This window comes from Lepidothrix coronata, unplaced genomic scaffold (assembly GCF_001604755.1).
Source record: "Lepidothrix coronata isolate B3197 unplaced genomic scaffold, Lepidothrix_coronata-1.0 Scaffold58, whole genome shotgun sequence".
NCBI lineage: Eukaryota > Metazoa > Chordata > Aves > Passeriformes > Pipridae > Lepidothrix > Lepidothrix coronata.
The window spans coordinates 2,554,301-2,580,889 of record NW_016690238.1 but is presented as its reverse complement, the minus strand read 5'-3'; the positions used below and the strand labels follow the sequence as shown (position 1 = coordinate 2,580,889).

Genomic DNA, 26,589 nt, shown 5'->3' with positions numbered 1-26,589 from the left:
ACGTATCTGAAGCACAGTGAGGTTTAAGGAGCTGTTGCTGTTAAGTCATGATGCCTTAAACCATTAGGGGTTTAAGGCATCAGTCATGAGCTAAATTTGCAGCACGTTTCCTACAGTGGTTCTCTAACACAGCAGCAATAAGAAAAACATTAGTTTGTCTCACTTTCAAGCAGTCTAAGGCAGCAGTAGGGCTTTTCAGACTGGAATCACAAATCACTTAGCACTGTGCAATTTAAGAAGGATCTAGAGGCTGCAGGTTTTCCATAGCAGGGCCCCATCAGGCTGTGGAGCCAGCCAGCCATCTGCCAGGATCTCCCCAAACACGCGTTCTTGGACCGAAACCCACAGCGTGGAAAAGCTAAATATGCAAAGAAAGAGACATGCGTGTATAAACACATCGAAATGTTTCAGGGAAATATCTCTTAAAAGTGTCATTCAAATGATGGCAACATATTAAAGGGATTCTTCTCAACCAGCCGCAGAAGGCCAGCCCAGAAGCCCCTTGTGGGTTCATTCAGCAGAGGTGCTGTCAAACACAGGGCACAGCCCAGCTGGTCCCTCAGCCCAACAACTGCTGTCCTGAAGAAGCACGTTGACTGATTTCCCCACTGCATCCACATATTCTTTTCTTACATAACCAGTCATCTGAAGAACGGGAAAATAAACCACCTCACTTGCGAGTGGGCTGAAGGTACCAGTCAAGAAGTAAAAACTTGCTCTTGTCAGATGAGTGATTTATCAAGCTACTGTCTCTCTGCAGGAATACAGTGAATGACTGTACAAGCTCATTTCAGTGCACAGTAAAGCAAGTTAGATTTCAGATGTTTAAATCCCTAAGTAAAGTAATCTGCTTCACTGTGTGCTGAATTCAACTAAGAGGCATTGCAGCTCCGTTCTGCACCTTGGATGCAGGGCAGTAACCTGGAGCTGAGGGATGACTGACAGGTAAGGGATAATGTCCCTTTCATGGATTCCAACTGGATACAGAAAATACAGAAAGAATTTATCAGTCTGCGTTAACAGAGCTGAACAGAACTGAAGGAACGTTGCTGGCAGGTCTAAGAAATTCATAAGTATCTGAATTAAAAATAAAAGCATAAACATCTGAAATATTCTGAAATAAAATTTTATTAACCAAATGATTTTTTTTTTGGTAGTAAATGGCCTAAGTTTTAAATATAGCAGTGGCAAGGAGACACACACAATGGTCAGTAACAGTCACCCACAAGAAATGTTTTGTGAATACATCAGTGCTCCAGGCTCTCATTTGCTTTGCACCATTCCATTTTCTCTTTGATGTCAGTAACTTATTCATCTTATTAGTTCGAGCTTTATCTTTTGATCGAACTTCTGTAATACATAAGTTGGAAATGAGTTTCTTAGAGGGACGAGAGCTGTCAAACAGTAACCCATATCAGATCAACCCCAGCAAAGTGGTAACAGCTCAGGACAAGTCGGAGCCAAAGCTGGAATTTTAGAGCATACGTGCAAGTTATTATTTTCTAAAAACCACAGTGTTGACATTACAAGGGAGGAAAAGAGAGGAAAGATCGTATCTCCCGAGTCCTTGATCAAATTACTTCATAATTCACCCACTAACCCTATCCCCTGGTTCCCATAACAGACAACAATCTGAGACAGAACAAGCCTGCGGATTTTAGAGCATTAAGGGAGAAAAGGGAACAAACTACAGTGTTGCAACTAAACCTCTAGAGGATGTAGAAGCATTCAGAGGTATTTTAAATAACAGAATAATTTTATGGAATCTTGAGGGGGCAACTCAAAGTTATCCACAGTCTACGTGCAAGACAGAAAAACCAGGAGCACAGAACTATAGAGTGCCTGCAATTTCCTATGGTTTCTCTCAGCAAACTTTTTTTCAAAGTAATTGTCAAAGATATTAGATTCCAGTATTTCGAAGATGGTATCTGCTAGTTCTTAATTTATCCTAGCCTCTCATCTTTGAAGCAATTCAGTTTCTGTCTCAGTGCCTAATTTCCATTTTACACATCCTATAATTGTGTTTGTCCTTTTGTCCTTTAAAGTTGACTTCTAAAAGATTCCCATCATTAACAGATCTACAAAGAACAAACAACTTGCTCCCTTTCTGGCTCCCTTGGTTGAGATCTAATTATTAAAGTTATAATTATTTTTTCTTATATATTTTAATAACTTGGAAATTGCTTTAAGTTTCTCTTTCAAGCTGTGGGCTTGGACACTTCTTTCTTGTGGAAGGGATGTGTGAAACCTTTGCACAGGTTTCAGATGCTTAACCTTTAAACTAACTTGTTGCATGAGTTACTGTTCACCTTCTATCAAGTCCTGGGTCTTTTTTATCATATTTAAATTCTTACAGTTTCCCTTTGCACACTTAGGAACTACTCTCAGCCCAGAAATCTTCTGCAGTGTTCCTAGAATTCCTTTCTAACATTTTGAAACACTTCAGCCCATCTATCTTGTCTCTCCTTTCTTCAATATCTATTTCCTTAATGGATAAAGCATGAACTTTATCTTCTTAGAATATGGAAATGCTACGGACTTTTTAACATGTAAAACTAAGAGCTGGCAATCCCCCTTCCAAGACTAGAAAAACATGAAAAATAACTCACAACACTGAGCTGTGCCTATTTCATGATACAGACTCTTTTCTATAGAGTAAAGTATAAATAGTGTCCACAGCTGTGCAATTTATCCTCAGCCATTAAATGTCTCCACAGTCTTACAATTTCTAAAAGTGTCTGCACTGCCTACAAATGAGCTGCATTAATATAAACAGTGCATGAATGTCCAGAGAGGCTGTAAAACAAAAGCCCTAAGAACAGACCTTAACTAAAAAGTGGCACCTTCGGATTTAAAAAATAAGAGCTCGTAACTATTTCACAGTTGATCAATTTGCCAGGAACCCTTTCCAATGTTTTGATCCCTCAATCTTGAATTCCTGGTTTAGATGCCTGGAGGGAAAACGAGCTTGTTTGAAAAGCAAGGAGCCAACCATCCCCTCTGCACTGTGCTCATGGACTGCAGGTACTGAGCATCCCATCTTCCAGGGTCATCTGGTTTGACCAAAACACCCACCACCCTCCTGACAGGAGAGATGCTGAAATAACCTCCAAAGACTGACAGAAGAGATGGTGAAATAACCTCCAAAGACTGACAGAAGAGATGGTGAAATAACCTCCAAAGACTGACAGAAGAGATGGTGAAATAACCTGCAAAGACTGACAGATCAAAACAAGGCATCAGCCCCACAGGTAGGCACAGGGATACAACTCAACTTGGGTTCATTGGCTCAAGTCCTAAATAAACAAGTTCATCGTACAGATTATACAGTTAAAAAGCCAGCACTGCTCACTTACAGCACTCTGCAGAGGAATAAGTGAGACTAAAATAAGCTGCACACTGTATCTTATCTCCATTTTAAGAATGAGCAAGTTTCTTAACCTCTTTGTCTCAGTTTCCAAGGCTACAAGTGAGGCATGACAAAGGCAGGAAGAAAACTCATATTTTTGGCTCTCAGTTTTTTCTTTTTTTGCTGTTCAGTCATCTTATCTTCCTAAACTCTGGGATTTAGTTATTTAAGCGTAGATGTTATTCTATGTTCAGCCTGGTTTTTTGGCGATTCTAATCGGCTTTTCTTTTTGCAAATGTGACCAATTGTTTGGTGATTAAATTTGATCATTTCTTGCCTACGTGCACTTGGAAACAATCAAGGAAACAATACCCTAACCAGTACTAGCTGAGGAAAGGACACATTTCTATAAAATAAAAAGTTAAACCAAACGATTTTTAAAGGTATGCAAATGACCTGAGAGAAGACAGGAAACCACATTTAAAGTGCAAATCAAACCCATTGTTTCGTAAAATTTCTGGATAAAGCTTTGAAAAACGGGGCTTTTTCTACTTTTCTCCCGCAGATTTTCTTTGTTCGCTACAAAAGCAAAAACAAAGCAACAGGAAAACGATGTTCCTCCTCCGCAGAGAAGTAACCAAGTCTCCTCCCCCTTCCAAAGGGGATCGCAGTTTGCCAGCTTTGGCAGCCGCTGCAGCATTTAAAATAGAAACGAATCCCCCAAATGCGATTTGGCAAAGAACCGCCGAAATATTCAAGTAAGCCTGTTTTCCCTCTTTTTCCACTTCCTTTCTGCCGCTCTAATAATATCTAGAGATGCTTTCAGGCCCCTCGGGGATGATGGAGGGCACCCAGAGAGGACACCCGGACAAAGAGCCCCGTGAACTTTAACACACATGCAGCACATGAACCAGACAGAGCAGCTTTGTGCAGAGAGGGCTCCTTGTATGGCCACGTCCCAGGCCCGCTGGGACACTTCCAGCAGCTGCTCTTATTCTTTCACACAGCTTGAGTTTTTTGCGGGAGGCATCCCGTGCGTGCCTCCCGAGGCCCGGGAGCATCAGCTCGGCCGGCGCCGGGAAAAGCCGGCGCTTCCCAAGTTTGTAACAGGTTCCTTGCAATTTTTCGGCCCACGGGGAGAGAACTTTTCATAACGCTAAGTCTTCACCTACAGGGAAGTGGATCCTACAAGCCAGAATACACAATATCTTATAGATATTTCAGACCACGCTGCGTTGGAAGAAAAGTGCAAAATACAAGAGATGGCTCGGAGATATCAACTCTTTGCAGGGATATCTGAATACACAGCCAGACTGAAGCATGAGAGCTGGAGTCAGTATGCAAGAAACTCCACCCAAAACAACTGTTTTTGAAAAAAAAAAGTATTTAATATGAAACACAACTGGGTGGGAAAAATAAACCAGTTGTCACAGATGTTTGAAGCAACAACAGAAAGCACGTTTTACTAACGGAGGTAAGAAGCTGGATGTGAAAAAACCATGATAGTTCAGCTTTAAAGAACTGTTTTCAACAAGAGGAGCAGATTGTGTGGCAGGTATAACCACTGCTTCATTGGACTTACATCTTTAATGCCACTGGCTTTTCACTAACTAGGAAGTGTTGTATATAAATTAATCCAGCTTATTCACTCACAGAATAAAAGATGTTAAGTATTTCCGAACCCACAAAATATGAGCTTTAACAAGCAACTAGCCAGCCAGGAGACTGATTTATTCAGTAGCTTCAGTTTGAAAGATGAGCAAGATGTCTTCAATATATTTATGCAATAGCACCACACTACCAACACAATCACGTTCAGGATCTTGCAACACACCTCCAGAAAACGTCAGGACCAAAACTTTCTCATTCCAAGAGCAGAGAAACCTTCCAAGCATCAACATTTTGTCTTCTCTGTTTTTTTAAGCTTTAGAATTTTTATAATCTCATCCCGAGGCTGACACTTTGTCAGCAATGAAACTGTTCAAAGGCAGCAGCAGGAGGACTGAAAGATTGATTTCACACCTCATTGGTGTAGGCACTGTTTGTAAACTGCCGACCCCAAACCACGGGGAATTGCGAGGGCCTTGCAGATCGAATGGAGACTTCCAGCTTGCAAGACAATTTAAATTGATTTGAAACCCCAGGTTAGCCTGTCAGTTTTTCCTAAAAAAAAACCCCCAAGTTTTAAAGGAGTTCGTTCTAAAAGAGTCATATTAGCCCACACAAGCAAACCAGCACATTGTTCTGATTTCCCCTCCCTCAAAATGCATCGTGTCCTCACTCCAGTGCTACTGCCCAAATAACTCAGGGCTTGCCAAAAGCTACCACCAAGCTCTAATTACAGCAGTCCTATTCTGTATATTCCTCAATCAAACAAGAACTAAATCAGCCTGCTTAAAAAAACCAGGCTTCAAAGTCTCCAATGCAGATTAAGAAATAAATCTCTGCAATAAAGTATCAGCCAGCTCAGCCTGCTTGAGAACCTCGGTGCAGAAAGAGCTTCATTTCCTCGCTTAAAGATAAGGCTGTGATAAGACTGCTGTGCAAAAGAAATGGCAAAAAGCACCAATTAATTGTACCAAGTTATTTTAAGGAAGATCATTGCTGCTAAACGTTTCAGGCAACTTACTGGTATTTCCACACTGCCTTTTTGGCTGCTCTTTTCAACTGATTCAGCTCCATGAGTTAAGAATGCTTGCACTGTCAAATTTCTTGTCATTTTGTTGAGAAGACTATGCCCTATTTTAGATTTCAGTATATTTTACACAAGAGTTAAAAAAATTATGGGTGCACATCATTCTGCCAATCATTCTCATCTTACCAAGCTTTCTTCATGACCTGACAATACCAAAGGACTTGAAGGCATTTTACCGTTTTACAGACAGATTGTTTGATCCCTTGTCCCAAATGATGGAAAATGTGGTCTTGAGGTCAACAATAAGACTTGTAAAAATGGTGTTTCCTTACTTTAAAAGTATCTTTTTGGTCTCTGACTTGCAGTATAAAGCCATGCTCTAAAAATAGCACACATCTATTTTAATCTAGGTGCTCTTCCCCCATCTAAAAATTTAAATTTCTTATTAAAACTATCTGAAAAACTGAGCAACAAACTAAGCATTATCCCAGTTTCCAAGTTTTTCCTGTTTCTGAACCATACAGAAATTAATTCCAAAGATTACTCCCAAATCACATGCTAACTTCAAGTATTCAGCCATGAGAAAAGTAAATACTCATCAGCAGGTTTGACCCCAAGCTTCTGATATGCAAGGCAGCCCTTCCAGCTCACAGGGAGAAATATTTAACTAGCAAAATGTACAGTTGCTCTGAACTGACTGTAACACATGACCTGGCATGTGCTTTGACAGCAAGTCATTCAAGAAAGATGACAATACAACAGAGTTACAAAAACAAAACACAGCAGTGCCAGGATAAGCCTTTAGAAACACAATTTGTGATGTAAAGCCATAAATCTTTAACATTCAAACTAAAGACTGGAAGGTTTTAGAAGCAGCAGCCTAACTCAGCCTAACTGCTGAGGTTAAAAGACATACCCAGAATGTATTATGGCAACTAAATAAATATTTACCATGGCTGTTTTCAGAAGGCTGGGTTAGCAAAGTGACTAAGACCACGAGAGTGTTCTGGATCCTCTTTTAAACACTGGAATAATTGACTTCGGGCAAGCCAAGCTTTTAGTTCTCTTATTTGTAAAATCAGTAAAATTATGGAGTTCTGGGTTTTGACAGGAGTGGAGTTAAAAAGCCATTTCACTCCACTGCCTATCTGCTTCCAGCACACAGGCAACTGGGATGCTCATTAAATGTCTCCTCAACAAGCACCTTAAAGGAAAAAAAACTTCAGCAAACCCAAGTCCCAGCAGATTTCTGGAAAGATGGGAATTTCAGTCACTCTCCCCACAGTGAAACGCTGGGTCCCTGTGCTGCCATGAGGAGGTTTTAAATCACCACTACCTTCTCCTGCACTACTCTGCAGATATAAATGGACTCTTCCCAAAACATGAATATAGCTGGAGATTCAACACTACTTCCTAAAACAGCATTACTAGCCACTTGAAACAAATATATCTCTAAGATATACACATACACATAAATTTGAGCTCAGGCACACATAATTCTCGGTATGAAAATAGAAAATGTCTCTTCTTTGAATGAAAGTTTGCAGAATATATTTTTTTCCCAATAATACAAAAAAAAAAGTTGATTTTGGGACATAAATATTTTCTTAACCTGTGGATTTCAGAGCAACACAGTGTAGAATAATCATTTTTGTCCAAATCTTCATGGCCAAAGATAATTACAATCACTCCTCTTGAGCTATTGACTGAAATCATATAGCTCAACTTTTACTGTTACTAGAATGGATCTGTCAGTATTTTCTGTGAAACTATAAACACATTAACACATGTAAGATATGAACCAGCAGAAGTGGCTGCATGGAAATGCCAGAACTGACTGACTAGTCTGCAGAGCCAAACAACAAAATCAGCCACAGCACCTAAAATTATTTCCCCAAGTACATTTTTTTCCCTCCACTCAAAAGACATTCTCTTTTCCAAGTATCTGCCTTTTTGCCAGATTCCAAAGAAGGCCCTTCAGCCCCAACCAAGTCTGCTTTGTCCACCAGCCTCTAATTATGAAGAGAAAGAAGAAATAATGCAGAGAAAATGAGTGACTTGAGCAAAATTTCCAAAGCCTAACAGCTTCCACAGTTTGTGTCAATATTTCCTCAGGAAGTTATAACTTTATACAGAGAAAATTCTAATGATTTTGAATTCTGTAAGCACTAAAGAACATTTAAGCCTCCCATACGAACTATAGGGGCCTACTGGCCTTACAGAACAAGAACACAGGAAAATATATCTGTTTTTACATGGCTACAAGCAGTAAATACTTTAGTAAAGCCAAAACAAAACCTTGAGGTCATGCTCGAAACTTTAAAAAACTTCAGTGTTATGTAACAAAAAGCACAAAACTCAAGAGAATTGTTCATCTGAAAAATATGAAAAAAAACCAAAAAAAAACCTTTCCAAACAACATATTTATTCCAACACATCTTAAAGAGGCTGAAGAGACCAGGTCCCCTCTATCTGCACATTGTGTAGAGCTTTTCCAAAAGGAAATGCTTATCACAGGCCCCTGGGAAACAGTGCAGACACAGCAGGGTCACACCAATTAGCAAAGCAGCATCCAGAGAGACAAGTCATCTTCATCACAAGAAGTCTTCATTTTTCTCTCTCGTGGAGAAAATAAAGAAGACAGACCTATATTTCAATGTTTCTTCCTTATCCAACGGCCAGATTTCTCATTTTTCAGGTGCTGTGCAATTAACTTCAAGAACCATATCCCTTTTGCTCTCTGCATATTCTGGTTTTACCTGGCACTGTTATGTGCACTCAAGGATATGAAGTGATGAGTTCATGTGGTGCATAGAGTGTGCTCCTTACCAGCCTGAGAAAAGCACCTCAGGAAGACATGATTGTCCATTCTCCTGCTTTTTTTAAGCTCTCAGAATACAAATTGAGTCTAGTTCATCTCTCAAATTAATGAACAGAGTTTCTTTTTTGTGGTGTGACAGCCCTCCCATCTAAACTAGATCATAAAACCACTGCCAAGAAAAAAACCCAAGTGTGTTCAAGAAAAACTGTTATAGGTGCAGACTGATGACTGCAAAAGCACCTCTGAGACAGCAAGTCCTGTACTGATGAGTCCCAGGAAGGATCCAGGACCTGCTCAGGCTTTTAGCTGTCCCCTGGATAGAATTTTTCAGAACTCTTGTAACAGATTATGCAGGCAGGGCAAATATTTTACTGGGCATCATCCAGTGAACATTTATGTATCCGATACACATTTGCCTTCCCTGCAGAACAGTTACCCCTGCAACTTCTGGAGGAAGCCACGGGAAAAGAGTGATGGGAATGAAACCTTGACCCATGTGGCAAAACCAATTAAAAGTAGTTGGAATCTACAGATCTAAAATACCCAAGTCACAGACACTCATAAACTGGCAGGAGAAAGCCAAAAATTACAAACCCCCCCTGTTTTGCCTTACGTTCACAAAAGGAAAGAATTTAAATTATATTTAAAGAATTTAAGTTATTTAAGAATTTAAATTATATTATTTTAAATTATAATCATAACTGTTCCCATCTCCCTTGAATACAAGCCTGAATGCATAAGTGTCTGGCTTATTACAAGCAAGAAAAACCCAAGAAGCCACATCCACCTGCTGTAGAGAGACTGATGTTGATAAGAGATGGCTCCTCTACACTGTATACACTAATGACAGTGCCATCCTTTTTGGGAAAGCAGAGCTTTCATTTGTTTAGAAACTGATACTGAGTTTCAATTATTTCACTTGTTCGGTAATTTTTTAATCACAGCTCAGCTATTTGCATCCAGCACAATCACAGCAACTCTGAACCAATACTGGCTGCTTATTTTCCCAGTATATTTTCAATCTTTTATTGAGATTACTTGATGGAAAAAGTACATCAACTCTTTTCGTCAGCACGACAAAAAAAAATGTTCAGTGAATTATCCATGCAACACAGTTGCAGGGACTATTGGCTGAACTTATAACCCCTAAGTCAGCAGGGGGGCTTACCACTGAAGACAATATTCATTATATGGATTAATATTTCCTCCTGCATTCCATAGATTTCATTTTGTTTGGCTCTGTAACAACTTTTTCATGAAAGCACCCCAAGTCAGCTTTCTATGCAGACAGAACAACACTTAATACGCAAAGAACTGCAGGCCCTGAACTCCGGGGGAAAAAACCCAATTATGTAACATTTCATATCTTAAATCTAATTCCCACTGATTTAAATGCTGTTGCTTTGGTATATCACCTGTTTACTGTTTTTTCCCCTAAGAATTATTAGTGTATGCATGAACCTTCCATCAGGTGCCCTGGCAGTTGTGTAGGAATGTTTTAGAAAATACTATTAATTCCACAGCCTTTTCCATAATCCCCTCTGGGGAGGTTGAGCAGGAATCCCCCCCTGCCCTGATAATCCATGCTGGTTATCTTTTTCAACATGTTTCTATACAACACTGTTTCTCACTCACAACACAAGCAAATTTGGCTTCAAAAGGTCTGTGTGTTGCTATCTCCATTGTTCAGGAATAGCTGTGTTGATTTACACTGATAAACAAAGATAATGTGCAACCATAAGCAATGAAGTCAATCTGCAAAGGACAGAGCAGGAAAAAAAGCCTGCAATTTTATCACCATTATGTACTACAAAGAAAAATTACAGCCTTGGGGGGAAAAAAAAAAAAGGTGGGGAGTGAGAACTGGATGCCTTTTTTTTTAATGAACCACCTCTTGCCATTTCCAACACCAAGCAATCCAGTATTATTTGCAATAGTGTATTTAAAGAATGTATTTGCTGAACCCTGCTGAGTGGCAATTCCCGTCAGAAAGGGACCTGATTCAGCTTCTCCCTTTGCAAGCAACAAACAATCAGACACTTTCACATTCCAACAAGCAGAACAACAGAGATAATTATGCAGAACACAGGAGAACTCACCATGACTAAAGCTCCAGTGCAGCTGAGGAATCTCCATCTAAACCACTCTGCAATCTCACCTTAAACCTGCAAAGCTGTCGCAGGAGGTTTTTCATGGCAACTGTTACTAACAGTGTCTCTCTTATCAACTGCTAAAAACAGGTACTTTATATACCAGAGTGCAACACTCCTCTGATGTACCAGTTACTGAACAACTCGCCTAAAAGAACCACCTTTGGAAGAGATTTGCTTTGGCTCTAAGAAGATAAGTGGGTTAACTTGTAAGGGACCGGGAACCAGCATCCCATCCTGCCAACAGGTTCATGGAGCAAGATGCCAGTTGGGATATGGCAGCTGGAACTGATGCAGCTCACAGGGTAAATGAAACACATGTTAAGCTCTGAGCTCTGCTTGTACTGATGTTTTTTCTCAAAGGGATGCTGCCCTTGCTGCACAAGGAATACTTACAAGGCAAAATTCACAGGCACAGGGGCCCTTGGAGCTTCAGCAAGCTTTGTCCTAACACGCCTCCGTTTTCTGCACTTCCCAAGCAATCTCTTCTAGCCAAAAACACTGACCTTTAAACATGGATCTGTCTCACGTTAAGGCCTGCAACAGCACTTCCAAAATTTGGTTGCTGTAGTTGAAAGGTATGTTATCAACAGCTTCATTAGGAGCAGAGCAGGTTTGAGCCTTCCTTCCTTGCAGGTTGGTATGTTAAATTAAAAAAAAAAAATCACAGTATGAAAACACAATTTCATGTATATAAAGCTCTAGAACAGCCAATATTTATGGCTGGGATGTATGTTTAACAGCAAGTCCAGTGAACTGTTCCACTGACTACAACCAACAGCAAACTGTTGCACAATCACAGCCTGTGTCACTGATGATACAGAGATCTTTCATGTGCCCCTCACTCCCTACATCCTTACTGTGAGCTGTCTCCCTGCTTCTAAAAACTGAGAATGTCTGCAGTTTACAGTACCAAAATCATTAAATAAACTGTCTTCTCCAAAGACCATTCCAAACGGCAGGAGTCACCCTCCTTAACCATATAGTTACAGGCTCAAAAGTCTGAGACTGGGCAATATTGTGCAACCTGTTTTTAAGCAAAACCACCCAATCTGGACGAGGGAGGCAGAGCAGGACAATTAGCAAGGCTCAAAGCAAATGGAAAAACAATTACACAACATAAGTTACTCCCCCATGGAAAACTCCTATACTAATATTTATTCTCTCTCAGCCGGTATATATTTGCATTTAACTTCAAAGTTTATTAAAGCTATGTTGATGTAATTGGGAACCTTTACAGAGGGAGCCAGTGATTTTAATGGGGTTCCAAACAGGCTCAGGGGTCACTCTGCAGAAGACTATTAGGATATAAAACAAGGTAGAGAGAAAGGCAGTACTTGCTTGAAATAAAAAAGAAGGTGCTAAAAGACTTAAGAGTTACCCAAGGACAGTTTCAACTCAAGAACTATGGTAATTTTGAGTGCCTCTATAACCTTCAGACATGCATGTTTCTGAACTTACTGGCCAATTTGGGGGGAGATTATATATTTTTAAAACCATTCTCCCTCCTCTTGCTGCGTTAAAAAAGTCCACAGAAAGGACATCAACAAGTATAAAAGCAAAACAAGGACAGTAAGAGGCAACTTGGCAGCAAGAGCATCTGTGATATACACAGAGACTTACCAAGAGGGAATAGACGTGAAGTCAGTGTGGAATGATGTCTATATTTGTTCATGTTTATAACGTAGATTTAAATGTCTTTTTAATGTGAATGAAGGTTTTCCTGACAGTAAGACCCTCAGAGGTGAAAGATGTGTACATATATATATATATATATAAATATATACATGCAAAATTTACATCTTCTGTATTATATACAGTCTTCCTCCTTTGGTGAGCTTTGCAGAGAGGCCTGTATAAATACAGGCACGTATCCAAGAAGGAACATTTTGGGATTGACATCAGTTTTACAAAAACACAAAAGGTCAAACGGCGAACAGTATCACTGAACAGCTTCCTACAGAACCTCTATCCAACAATGTAATAATCCAAATCTGCTAAAACACCCAGGACGTTGCACTTGGCAAATTGTGTGCTAGTAGCAGTATTTTCTGAAATAGCACTGACTTTATCAAGTCAGTGATCTTACTTTTTAGCACCACACCGAACTGGTGTCTCAGACAAGATGTTGCTAAAACCAGTGTTGCTAGAAGCCTACAATGTTTTGCCTGGCAGGGTTTTTATCCATTTGTTTACTGTGATTTCAAAAACTTTGCTAAAAACACCTCCTGCAGTCAACAGTGAGTGTATTAAGACAGTTGAGCATTTATGTTTCAGTGCATGTAAGGGGTTTTTTTAACCGAAATATTACTCTCAAGTAAAATGTGAGATAAAGTCTACAAATGGGAAGATTTTAAAATTTCTTTCCCAGTTAATATTTATAATTTTTTTGCACTTTAAAGGGATGAAATACTCATTCCCCTCCATGTTGAGCATTTCATGGGGAAATTATCCATCCTCTGCTCTAAAACCTGCCAACCAAGAAAAATATTCCTAAGCAAGAACTCTGAAGGCATTTTGAGATTCAGATAACAAACTAATGCTCTTAAATACTTTTTACACATCATATTTGCCTATCTTTTAAACATAAACATACCTATTTGGTGATCAAAGTGCAGATGTTCAATAAAGATCATTGTAATCCTCGTTACTGTGACTATAATTTGTGCAAAAGCATCTCAGTTAAGGGCAGGCCCATACGTAGCAGGTATGGGCAGTGAGCCTAAGGGACCTATTTGGAGACTTTTTCCAAGTACTCACACAGAAAGGAAACTAGTCAGGGTGACAATTTTCCCCAGAATCAAAGACTTAACAAAGAAAATCCATTAGAGATTGATTACTAAATACTTCTCCAAGTGGTGTGGTTTAAAACTGATTTTATCCTCATCCTGCACAGCAATATGTGATTACTGGGAGGAGAGAAACGATGAATGAGGCTTTGAGGGGTTCTGAAATTCTGCTGTTATCGTTATCACCTGAACAACCCCAAAAACATATGTGGTATAAAGCCATTTTGTAACTTGGTGAGCTAACAGGGTAACTTTTGTAATAGCTGATGGGGTCCCAAAAGAAATTCAATTTGCAGAAGGTGACCTCAGAGTTACACCCACCAAGTAGTTTTCCTCTATCCATATTTTCAACTATCAGGCAATCTCAAGTTAACTCAGTCCACTTGAGGAGATATTGGGAAAGAAATTGCTCTAGTGACTCAGGCACTTATCTTAGGAAAAAGGAAGCCTGAAAACTTCTTACATGGTTGATAATTTCTGCTTATGATCTGGAAAACACAGAAGAAAATACAGAGCCCGCAATACTAAACCACAGTTTATGGAAATTTGAGCTCAAATATTGGACAACTAACTAGAACTGTTACCAAGTAAAACCAAGTCATTTCTCCTTGCTGCTAAGACTGCAGAAATTCTAAAGTTGTCACTTACACCTCAGTGTATACTGTTGACTTGCTCCACTTTACCCTGCTTTGAAACAGTGAAAGTCAACTAGCAAGTCTTATTCCAGTTTGCAGCCTGTATTTTTCCACCCTAGATTTAAAACTGTATGGTAATGGAAATGGTACATTATTGTGCTGATACATATGAAACAATGAAGGCATTTCAGCCTCAGGCCAGTGTAAATCCCAGAGCAACGCTCAGTCCTTACACAGCAGTCATGTGGGAGCACAGGAGGGTGGGAGGACTGGTACTGCCAATAAAGGCTCTGTACAAGGTCCCCACACCAGCCTGTCACAGGTAATGCACTCAGAGAACCTGGCACCAAGCTCCTCTGGGTATCAGCGTGGAGAACCCACAGCTTTTTCCTCTTGGGACTGGAGCCCCACATCTCCTCCTCCAAAATCCATGCTACTCTACAGGCACAGAGAGTGGATTTTGCCTCACTGGTGATTTTTGGCTGCCAGTAGCAGCCAGTAAATGCTGCATATGGCTCCCAAACAGCTTTACATTATTTCTTTGCACTTTCCTTCGGCTAATAAACCCAAACATGTTTTACAGATTATTATTTTTGTACTCTAAGTAGGTTAAAAACATCTGGAGGTACTAATAGCAGACAGATAAGAAAGTTTTCATTTCAGCTTCCCCGTGTCAGGTGCTTTCTCTGCGAGCTCTTTTCAGGTCACAAGGTACTCGCTCCACCACCTTCCCGGTGCTGTTCACCAGCGTGGCACCATCTCCTCACTGTTATTTGCATTTCAATATTCTCCCCATACCCGAATGTCAGCTCTGACACACCGACTGCACGGGAGGGAGCAGCTCGGCAGGATTCCTGGGGAGCTGCAGCAGCCCAGGAAGTGGGAACACTGTGGAAGCTGGCAGGAGACAGCCCTCATCCCAGATCCCTACCTGGCAATCCCACAGTGGACCTCTGGGGCTCTGTTTTCAGGGGCTGGGGAAGAGAAGGTCCAACTGCCTTACACGCAAAGAAAAAGGGCTATTAACACCACCTGAAACCCGAGCTCGTCAGAAAGCAACCAGAACAAGAAGAGCAGTGACAAGGAGTAAAGCTGCAGATCCCCACAGAGAAAAGGGCAAAGGAAACCTGGGCAACCAGCAGGGATGGGAGGGGCCAATCCTAAACTGGGATGAGGGGCAGCTGGAGGGAAAAGGGCAGTTTAAGAGCAAAGACTAAACAGGAAAAGGGAAAAGGAAAGGAGAGACACAGGAGTGTAAATTCAGAAACAAAGTAGAGAAAAACATGTTACAACTTGTTAACTTAGAGTAAGCTTTTCGCATACATATTTTTCCTAGCGTGATACAGAAGGTTAACAGTGACTGCCAAATGTCTGTGACCCTAACCAATAACTTACAATAGTTATCATTATATTTTACTATCCTGTTTAGGCAAAAGAAGTCAATATTTAGGAGGCATTTAGCCAAACAGCATCTGCCCTTTACTTTTCTTTAAATGACTGATTCCAACCAATTCTTTCACTTGCAGAGTAAACAGAAAAGAATATGTATTTTGGTAAACATGCCTGCAAGTGGATTTTCTAAGGAGCTGAAAAGTCAGAAACACAAATTATCCAAGAAGTTAAAATGGTACTTTGCCTCCTTGCTCTCTCTTTCACAGAAGCAGCCATAACTCTTACCCATACATAGGGAATGCTGTTGCTTCAAAATAACTGTATATTTATTTACATAGCTAATGCCTGTTCTAAAATAGAAGGAAATGCAAACATTGCATCCATTATCAACTGCAGCTGGGTAGAAGTGCCTACCAGCAGCAAGGCCAGGCAGGAAAGTCTGCTGGCTCCTTGCTCTGTAGCTGGTGCCTCCTGCCCAAGCTCAGGAATCCCCCCCTACCTGCCACTACTGTTCAGGGGAGGCACTTGAGGCAAACAGAACTGCCCAAAAAACGTCATTTAAGAGGTCTGTGAATTAAGTTATCTACATGAGATATCCTAACAAGAAGGTAAAGCCATCAAGAAGTGAACACAGATGATTAATCATGGAAAGTTACTCATGGAAAAATTGGTAACTCACTTCTTGCATAGTTCTACGTTTTAGAGACTAAAATGAGATTTGCCTGAAAACACACAGAGCAGTAACTTTGCCAGGAAGATGCTTCATCTGGATAAATCATCTTAGCTACTTTCCAGACAAAACCTTTTAAACCACTGTGAAACTAGATTACGAGCTCTAACTGGTCAAAACGACCAAAGAAAATCTCCAAAAGTATTTGCTGCTCTGCTACACCACTGGAATCAAACTGTCTAGATGAGGCTGTAAGTCAAAAGTCACACAGAATTAAGCACATCTAGTTTGCAATAAAGGTACTCACTCAGCCAGCAATTTTAAACAAGTTCAACTTAACTCTCTAACTATAGAACCTAATCACAGGAATTCCATAAAGTCTTGGCTCCTAAAACAACTCCGTGTTCTTTCCTTCCTGCCCATACATCTCCGTGTATTATTTTTTCTCTAAATATCCGAGAATAAAGTACTTTAGCAGACATGAGACAGCCATTAAGCCACAAAGAGCAAGGGGAAAAACTTTGGAGGCACTTAAGAAGCAATTAAAGAACGAAAGCCAAGCCCTACAAAATGAAACGGCAAAGACCTAAAATAAACAGAAATCACGTTCTCTAAGAAGGGACCCCTATTAAATTCGAGGTCAGAGATCCACCAAACAACGCTCCTCCTCCTCCTTGTGCTCACGGAGGGGCAGCCTGGACATTCTGTGCCAGGTATCAGCTGCTCCATAACTAACTGACCATCGCAAAGTGCTTACATCGCTTCACTCGCTGTCCCAGTGCAAATCCCAGCCTTCCCGGTCTAGCTTCAACTTCGCCCGCTGTAAAAACTGGCCAACAGATCGACCCACCTGCAAGTCCAAAATAACCTTCGAGAGGAAGGGAAGCACCGAAGGGAGGATGGAATGCGGCTACACACGTACACAGGAACGCGCAAAGCCTTTCAAGTCAGGAATTCTCGGTAATAACAGAGCAGGGGCAGAGCCCGGGCAGGGACAGCATCCACCCGGCACCCACAGCGGCTTCATCCCGGGGAATTCCTCGAAGGTGTCAGCCCGGCGGCGGCGGGCGCTCCCCGGCAGGGCGGGGATGGCGGAGCGGGCACGGGGAGCGCCCGGGGCTGCGGGTGGACAGCCGGGGCCCCAAACCCCGCCGGGGGCGAGGGCGCTGCGCGGCCCCGCGGGGGCCCCGGCGCGGCTGTGCCGGCGCCAGGCGGGCTCTGCGGGCGCCGCTCCGACCGGCGGGGCCGCGGCGAGGGGGTCGGCGAGACCCCCGCGAAGGGGCGGGCGGGCAGGCGGCGACTGCGCCCGCGGCTCCCCCCGCATCCCGCCGGGGCCCCGCCGAGGGAACCCGACCCCCACCGCCGCCCCCCGGCCTCCCCCGGCGGCGCGAGGGGCCGCCACCCCCCCGCCACCCCTCACCTGGCAGGGGCTCCCCAGCCCCGGGGCGGCTCCGTGCGGGGTCCCGGTCCCGGTCCCGCTCCCGCCGGGCCCCGCCGAGGACGCGGCTCCCGGGACGGGGCTGCGAGCGCCGCGCCCGCGCAACAACCAACTCCAGGCGCCGCCCCTCGCGCGCGCACCGCGGGGGAGCCCCGCCCGCCGCCCGCCCATTGGCTGCGGCCGTGAGGGGGCGTGGCGGTTCTGCGGGGAAGACTACAGCTCCCGGCGTGCCCCGCGCGGCCCTTTAAAAGCGTCCCGTCGGCCTCTGCGCGTTTGGAACTAGTGTGTTTTCGTCCGCGGACGTGAAGTAGTCCCGGTGTGTTGTTTGCGCTTCGGCCCCGCACTGGGTCGCTGAGGGAACGGCGATGGCGGGCGGTGGTCTTTGGGCGCTCCCGACCCAGCCGGGCGTTCTCCTGTTAGGCTCCTCCTGAGGAGAATGGAGGACTAGTGTGAGGTGGGAGCGGAGGGATCCGAGCGGCCGGGGTTGCGGGGCGGTGAGGCGGCCTGCGCGTGCGGGAGCGCGGCGGCTGCGCGGGCTGAGGGGACGCGGCCGCCCCGGCCCTGCGTGGGAGCCGCCGCCGGCAGGTCAGTGGCGAGGACCGGGCCCGCCGCCTTTCCTCGCCCGCGGAGCGCGGGCGGCTGTGGGTGCTGTGGGCCACCGGTGAGGGGGCCTGTGGGAGCCGCCAGAGCTCGGGGGGGCGAGGGGGAAGAGCTGGGTGAGGGTCTGACCCCTTGGCTTTCAGTATTCTCCCTTACATGTCTTCCCTTGGTTCCTGCAAAGCCGTAATATTTGATGGCTCCTTAATCGTATTTATTTATCCTTTCATCATGTCCACTTGACGTTCCCTTGTCAAGCAGGTCGTTTATCATAGCGTGGTGGTTTTTTTGATACTTCTGTCCAGGTCTTTACATTCTGTTGCCTGCCCCTGAGGAACTGAAGTCTCTTATCCTTGAGGTGGCAAAAAAAAAAAAAAAGGCCCCGAGCGCAGGGTTGAAAACGCCGGAGCCACGTGCCTTGCGAGGCGCCATTCATTGCGATCCTCTGGAACACCAGCGCCGGAGTGAAGCTGGTACGGCCCTCCCTGCCCTGGGCTACGGGGAGCTGGGCAGGGCTGTCCTTCCAGGGCAGCTGGGCAGGGCTGTCCTTCCAGGGCAGCTGGGAGGAGGCGTGGAGCTGCCTGTGGGAGGTACTCTAAGAAAAAGACCCCCAAAATCACCTTGTGGGTGAGAAAAATTGATGTAACTTGCTCATAACTGAGTGGTGTCTGTCTGCTTTTTACTCAGTAGAAAAGAGGGAAAATCCTGTTCTCAGAAAAAAAGTGCTGCTTTCTGGAGGAGTGGCCTCCAACTTTTTTGGCTGCACGTGCCTATCGTAGAAACACCTCTTAGCGTGCACCTCCCACTTATGTATATTTATTGATTTGTCGATTGTATGCTGGTATTGCTCTACGGATGCATGTGTTAGAAAATATGCTTGAACGGAAATTGAGAAAGGATAAGATAAAGATGAAGTAAACATTGTTTAAAAACGTTTCTCAATGCTACAAAAAAGAAATGTTTTTTCCCACCCCTGAGTGGAAAGGTGTGGGTTTTTCCCACCCCTCGGCCTTGCATGTGTGACCTACTAGAGAGACCACTTTTATAGCACGTGTATGTTATTCTGATAGTTCTTATTTTTGTAAGAATGCAAACACAGTCATCTGTTGAAAACAAAGAATTTGTTTTCATAGCCTGTTTTTTTTTTTTTCATTCAGGCCATAATCCAGGGGCACAATTTATTTGAAGATAGTGAAATGTTAGTGAAATACTGGTTTATCATCTCTTGTTTTCTCTCACCCCTACATTATATACTTGTTAGAAGGGATGAGATCTCAGCATTTCTAGAACTATATCACCTGCTGGCAAATACTGTAACTTTAGAGTTTAGGAAGTTGAGGGAAAGTGATGAAATTTTTTTCCTGTTCTTAGAAATCTGGCATGTCCTGAAATAGAAGCTGAGGTTACAAATTTGAAGGAGATTTGGTCTTAGAAATGGTGGTTAAAGCAGAGTATTTGGGTTGGTCTCAAAATTCTCAAGTTAGCTCTTTTATAGGACACCAGCACTTTTCAAAATAGAAAAGCTGGAGATTGTGTGATCTGCCCCCACTGTCCTGATTGTAAATTGAATTTTTTTGCCTTTGGTTCCTCCTGGTGTGACACATAGAGGGTAAGGTGACAGGTGCACCTCAGAAAAGGGAGCAGAGGATTGTGTTTATTACAGTGATGTTTCTTCAACACCTGAGAGTGGGGTTCGACTCTTCTGTGTGTACCTGGCTGTTAGAAGGTGACTGTAACAAATTCTATACTTTGCAATAAAGCAGCCACAAGGAGAGAGATTTTTACTGTCTTCCACCTTCTGTTCCTGCAGGACATCTGCCCTGGCCAAGCTCAGGTGTTCTGTGTCTGATGGCCAGAGCTGCCTGGAGACCTGAGGAGACCTGCTGACTTCCCTGCTGGGCTGCTGAATGCAAGCACTGACTGTGAGCTGGGGTTTTGCTTTGTATTACATTGTATTGCTTTGTATTCTCAGTATCAGAGCACAGGAATGGAGAAAATAGTGATGAATGTGTTCAAATTAACTTTGTAATCTTGCCTTGTTACTCTGTCTGTTCACAATGTATTTAAATAAAGGGTCCCTCTGTATCCAGGTGTGTGCAATTAGCAAGGTGTGAATCTTCTCACCTGCCAAAGCAAGCTCAGCCTTCCATAGTAAATATTTCTCCTTGCTTAAATAGGGTTTGTTTTAGGACTAGTTCTTGGATGAGATTTTTCTTAAGCTTACCACTGACTGTGGCAAAGTTGCAGGTGAATTCAGAGCACGTCTCCCTAAAACAGGCTGATACAAGTTTCTAAATTCTTGCTGTACGTCCTGCCCTCTCCAGGTTGTGGTGGAAAAATTTCAGTATTCCCACTCACTGTTACTGAAGTGCTCACAGAGCTGTGCTCGTTTTTGTGAGTGCTGTGAGAAATCCTTAGGGCACAGGTGAAGAGGCTGCACTCTTTTGGTAATGATCTGTGGGGGAGAGGGGTAACTCAGGGGAACATGCCTTTCCAATTTCCAGGACAGCAGGTGAATGCAGAAAGGTTGTCTTTTTTCTTTTTTGCCAGTTGTTCATATACCCTTAATAAAATGCTCTTTCCATCTGTAATGTGATTGGCCTGGGAGAGATCCCCAGACTAGGTTGCTTTCTGCATTCCTTCTAGCTTTTTTTTTTCTTTTACTTCCATGATTTCCCTTAGAAAGAGAGAGGGGATGTTTATGTTCAGGGAACTGGTAAACGGTTATTTTTTTAAGACATGAAGAGTGGGGGATAAAAGACTTCAATGCTGGGTGTTCAGCAGGTATGAATTACTATGTATGAATTACTAAGAACACTTTGTTTTCAGGAACCACTGTTTTTTCAGTGGATTTGTTCATGAAAGCAGCTGAGGCTAGTTGGTGGCTATTTGAAATACAGAGTCAAGTGGTTTATTAGTGATGTAAGTCGGGCTCCATTGGCAAGATCTGCAATGTTGGCCATGTGTTGTTGTCTTACTCCAGGATTGGCTTGTTCCTGCTTCAGTAGCATCCATAGCAGAGCCCTTGGCTGTCAGTTTTGTAGTCTGATCCTTGATTTTTGGGGGCAAAACAGCTGGATGTGAGTTTGTCCATGGACTGCCAGTGTTACTGTCAGTGGGACAGGTCAGCTGATTAAGCACTTTAAAACACACCAGCCTTATAATAATCTCTTGCATAATGGGATTGCTGGGATGTATCTGCTAAAGCTTTTTGTATGCAAGTTAATCCCCCAGAGGGTTAATTCTTATTAAAGGAATAACTTGCCTTCTTCATACCTGTTAGGGGCAGAGGTGAGACAGGCACCTGATTACTGAATGGCTACTTGATATCAGTTTGATAAGGACAGATTTTGGACAGCTGAGTTGCAGCTACAGGTAGTTTTGAGTGATTGTTTATCTGGAAATCTTCTTTCTGTGTTACAGAGAAATAAAACCAATTACTGTAGAATACCTGAATACTTCCAAGTTCTAAATTTATTAGGAAATCTTCCTTGTTCCTTGGCCTTGCTCTTGCAAGTGCTGATGCACTTGGAAGAAAACCTGTCTTTCAGAAATGACGTTAAGAAAATTACTGACTACAGTTTTTTAATAGTAAATATGTTAAAAGGAAGCTGTGCTAAGTTGTCTTCAGAAAAGGCTTATTGATGATTTTGATTCTAGAAACAAATAATCCTGCTCTGCTTTGCAGGAGACAATGGGAAGAACTGACTTTGGCTGACTGATTTAGTGTTTTGGACCATACCCCTTACGTGGCATACAATGAATAAAAAAATAAACCTCACACTTCTCTGTTTCTGCAATTCTTATGATTCCTTATACTGTTTCTTCAGGTAAAAGGGCATGTAAGACATTGGAATGTGTTTTTTGTGCATCATGGCTGGGATAAGCAGTGAGAGTGAGGTGGGCAGCTGACACCCTTAGCCTGTAGTTCAAAATACTGCTATAGCATGAAAATAGGAAGGAGTGTTTTAGTCAAAAGATCAAATGGCATAAAGTCTTGTCACTGCTGATGAAACTGTGAAGTGCCTTAAGAGAATGAGGATAGTGAAAGTGTTGGTTGTTAGTTGAATTCAAGAGGCTTAAGACTGACAGAATTTATTTCTGAATCTTTCCTCCACTTTTTTCTTCTGGTAACAAGTGCAAAGCACAGAGGATTTCTCAGCAGTTCAGTGAGTTGCCAGGGGAAAGTCTGCTTTTGTTTTATGGTTGTGTTCAAATATGAAAAGATAAATTCAAAGCTTTAATTATACAGTGGTGTCTTAAGGATTGTTTGCAGCCAGAAGAAACTCAACAAACTGTTTTTAACTTCAAAATACCTGTCATCTCTAGAACTTGCTAGGCTTTATTTGGATGGGTTCTCAGTCTTAACCAGTGGTTGTTAAAGCAGGTCTGACTTAGCTATGTCTGTTCTGTAATTCCTTTTATTTCAGGTAAGTGGTATGGCATGAATTAGTGGGTTTTTTGTGAGCTTTTGTGTTTGTTACTCAAGAAACGAACCATTTGTTTTTCTTGGAATTCCCTTGGCTGCTGTTTCAAAGCCTTGGGCATAAAGTGGTGTATTGTTTCCTAATTTTGGAGTACTGTTTGCTGAAATCTAGTAATTAACAAAACATCAGTAGTGGAAATGAAAGATTTTTTTTTGAAGAATAACCTTTGCTGTGTGGGTAAGAATAGGCTGAGTAATCTCAGGCTTATGCCTCTGGGCCGTAATTAGATGTTCATCAGAGGCTGAATTTCTGGTGTAATGGAGTTAGTGGCCCATCCTAGTATTCAAGATATGCTGTGCCTGACAATGTATGGAAAGGGAAAGTGTTAGTCTCCACAGCTGGAAAAGCAGTGGAGAGGGAGCTGTGGCAAGACAAGTTCTGGTAATGGTATGAGACAAGAAAGCAGAGAAAACAGATCAGCACCGAGCAAAGCACTGAAAACAGCAAACTGTGAATCTTCCTTCACACTTGGAAATCTGGAGTTTGCTAACATTGCATTTCTGCCAAGAAAACTGGGGAGCAAGGGGGAGTGTTCCCAGTGCAGGATAAGTGGCACATAAAGGTAAGAGAAGGCTTTGTGTACAGTTTAGTTTTCAGGGTGTTGGTTTTTTACTTGCATTCTAAACCTTCTCCCTTGGTACAGTGCTCCTTTCATCTCTCACTTTTTCCAGCTTACTTTAAGAAGTAAGAAGTCTGCCTTGTTTGCATTTTCACTTATCCAGCACATTGGCAAAGACATTTTCTGATACCTAAAGGATAAAAAGTAAGACTTACTGAAGAAGGATATTTCATTTAAAGCTACCATGTCTTCAAAAATACAAGCATCTTGTTGAAATATCTCATTAATCACAAATTCTAATAGGATTTCTAGAGCAGATGAGCAAATCTTCAGAGCCTCCAAAAGTCCTGAACTGTGTAAGCATATTAGAATGCAGGTTTTTTTCAGCCCTGACATTTAGTCAGTGATTAACATAGGTAACCATACTAAAGTCTTTTGGAGCAGATTTCTGGCTTGGGGTGCATTTACTGCAGTATGTTTTAGCTGCTGTTGCACATAACTCATGTTGCTGGTGAAATGAAATCAAGATAACCAAGACTTGACTAAATCCTCACTGTTTGAATATGTGGGAAGCATGACAGAACAGACTCCCAGCTACTCCTTACTGAGTTAGGATGAGGAATTGCTGCAATTCCTGTAAGATATGACAAGCCAGTGTAATAAGTAATAAGAGTAAATGAATCAAAATTTGTGGAATTCAAGTTCTTTTTCCAGACTTATGTAGAAGAGTCTTATCTTTCCTCAAGAGAATAAATGTTTTGCTTTAGATTGGAAGGAGAAAACCTGAAAATGTCAAGTCAGTTTATGATATAATCCTAATTTTTTCTGGTAATCATATTTTGTCCCACTTAAGACTATTTTGGGGCCCTCTGTTTCTGGAATAGCTTCAAATGTTCGTTTCTGGCACCACTGGAATCTTAGGGAGAGTTGAATTGGGAGCTGTGGAGTCACAGTAATGTGCATTGCTCGCTCCTGGCTGTGCTACTTGCATCCTTTTTTCTGCTGCCAGCTGCAATGCTGGATCCTTTGCTGAGCCATTTCACCCTCTAATTTGGCATAAACTAATTTGATAAATGAACTAAAAGCTCTTGTGTTTCTTTAGCATGCTGAAACACCATGTGGCTGGTCCAGTGAACAAGTGCCAGGCTGAAGATGATGCTGTAGGAGTAGCTGTAGTTCAGCAGGCTTATGCTGCCATGAAACTGTAGCCCTAGGCAGTGGAGAACTGTTGTCTGCACCTTCCAGCACCTGGCTTGTCTTCATGCAGCCAGAGGACCTTTCTGGATGCTTCTTTTAACATCCTGTGAAAACTACAGCCCACTACTAGCAGAATGAGTCCAAAAAGTTATCTTGGGTGATTGGGGGTGGCTCATACAGCTTAATATGACTGCTTTTACCCTGCATGGAAGTGGGAGTTTCCATACACATTCCTTTTTTGATAAGCTCTGGTATTTATTTCAGCCCCTTGAGTCCTTTCAGCTATGTATTTGAGCTGGTAGAAGATACCCAGCTTCCCAAAGGGAAGAGTTAGGAAGTTAAGCAGCTCTATAAAATGCCCAATAAGCTGTGGAGATTGCTGTAACCAGCTGTGAAAGGAGAAGGGAGTAAGACCTTCCCTTCTTAGCAGCAAGAAGCTACTACTTTGTAAGCTCTCCTTAAATCCAGGTGGTATCACAATATGCAAAACTTGAAAGAGGCACGAAAATTTTATTTGTCTAATGCTCAACTTAGGCCACCAATATTTTGCTGTTTTCCCATTCTGCTGTACCAGTTTGACAGTAATTCATAAATCATTGTGTGACATCACCAGGGTGCTGTAAACTTAATCAAACCACACACTTAATCAAAATGTAGAAGCACAGATATTTTTTTCTTTTTAAAGATCTTAGTATAGGAAAAAGAAAGTGAGGAAGAAAGCTTCTGAATCATATCAGTTTGATCCCTGGCTTTTAAAATGTCAATTTAAAGTCACAAATAGTACGTGATTCATACTGCTTTCTGAAATTTTATGTTTGAAGAAAATGACATCAATTTAAAACTTCTTGGTTATTTAGGGAGATGCAACGTGACAACTGCTTTTTCAGTACTTGTGCTTGACTAACCTGGTTTAGCTTTTTGTTTTTAAAGACTGGATTCGAGCAAACCAGACTTTATATTTGATCACAATAAAACTAGCATACCTCGGGACAGGTGTAGGCTTGGGAAGACTTCCTTGGAAAGCAGTGACATGGAGAAGTGTTGGAGGTGACTGGATAATCCAACTTGGGAACATTAGCATTTAGTGAAGCTTGAGCAGTTAAGCCTCAGGTATAAATGAGAGCAGGAGTCTTACCAGGGAAGGTATAATATGTGTCTACTGCAGCTGGCACTGCTACAGCTACTTTGGAATTCAGAAAGGGTTGCTAAAAGATCCGTTTGAACATGAGTTAAAGGCATATTTTCAGTCCTAAAAATAAATGCAGGTGCAGCATTTGTTTAACTTGTTGAAATGGTACATTTATTCAAAAACAATCAATTTACTGGTACAGGTTCTTAGCTTTAGGGTCTAACCTACAGAAGCATAACAAAATCTAAGTGACTGCTGCAATGGGGAGTTGTACAAATTTAATGTGTGTGTAAGTGCCATGTGGGACAGCTGATGGGGTGATGTTGGTACTGTCAGTCTTCTAAAGAAGTTTGGGTAACCATGATGGAGGTTTGAGATCCTCTTTGTTTCTGTTTCTTAGCAGAGGGCAGGTGCCTGATGCAAAATGGGTCACAGTGATCACAGTCATCCCCTCTGGCCTGTGCATGTGGGTGGTGCACTGCAGCTTTGCAGGCAGGAAATGAGCTTTTTTTGCTTCCAGCCCAGGAAATTTTCTAATTATAAAAGTATAAAAATTTGTACTGTAAAAAGTACAGAAATTTTACCAGTGTTTGTATTAGACTAAGCAAAGTGGTCTCTGTCTAGATATAAGATTTGAACGTTCATCTGTTTACATTTGGATATAAAGAGCTGTAGAATTATTAACTGCATGTTAAATTTAGACTGTGAATTGTTTTGTATGTGTAGTGCTGTGAAAATTGT

At 42.2% G+C, this 26,589-nt stretch overlaps 2 protein-coding genes across 9 annotated transcripts in view; one reads left to right on the top strand and one right to left on the bottom strand.

Annotated features, from left to right (window-relative positions):
- PEAK1 (pseudopodium enriched atypical kinase 1) overlaps nt 1-17,971 on the bottom strand; it is a 113,038-nt gene extending 95,067 nt beyond the window's left edge. Inside the window, exon 1 of one of the 2 annotated variants that reach the window (XM_017816871.1) lies at nt 17,862-17,971. The gene's annotated coding sequence lies outside the window, so the exon portion shown is untranslated. Of the gene's footprint in view, nt 1-10,904; nt 10,980-17,861 lie in introns of those variants that run through there. The other variant, XM_017816872.1, reaches the window with a different exon arrangement.
- A 204-nt stretch (nt 17,972-18,175) lies between these two features.
- The window catches only part of HMG20A (high mobility group 20A), a 39,397-nt gene continuing 30,983 nt past the window's right edge, over nt 18,176-26,589 (top strand). For 3 of the 7 annotated variants that reach the window (XM_017816988.1, XM_017816989.1, XM_017816983.1), the window contains exons 1-3: nt 18,397-18,464; nt 18,782-18,949; nt 20,287-20,398. The gene's annotated coding sequence lies outside the window, so the exon portion shown is untranslated. Of the gene's footprint in view, nt 18,196-18,231; nt 18,334-18,396; nt 18,465-18,781; nt 18,950-20,286; nt 20,399-26,589 lie in introns of those variants that run through there. The other 4 variants (XM_017816985.1, XM_017816984.1, XM_017816987.1 and 1 more) reach the window with 4 other exon arrangements.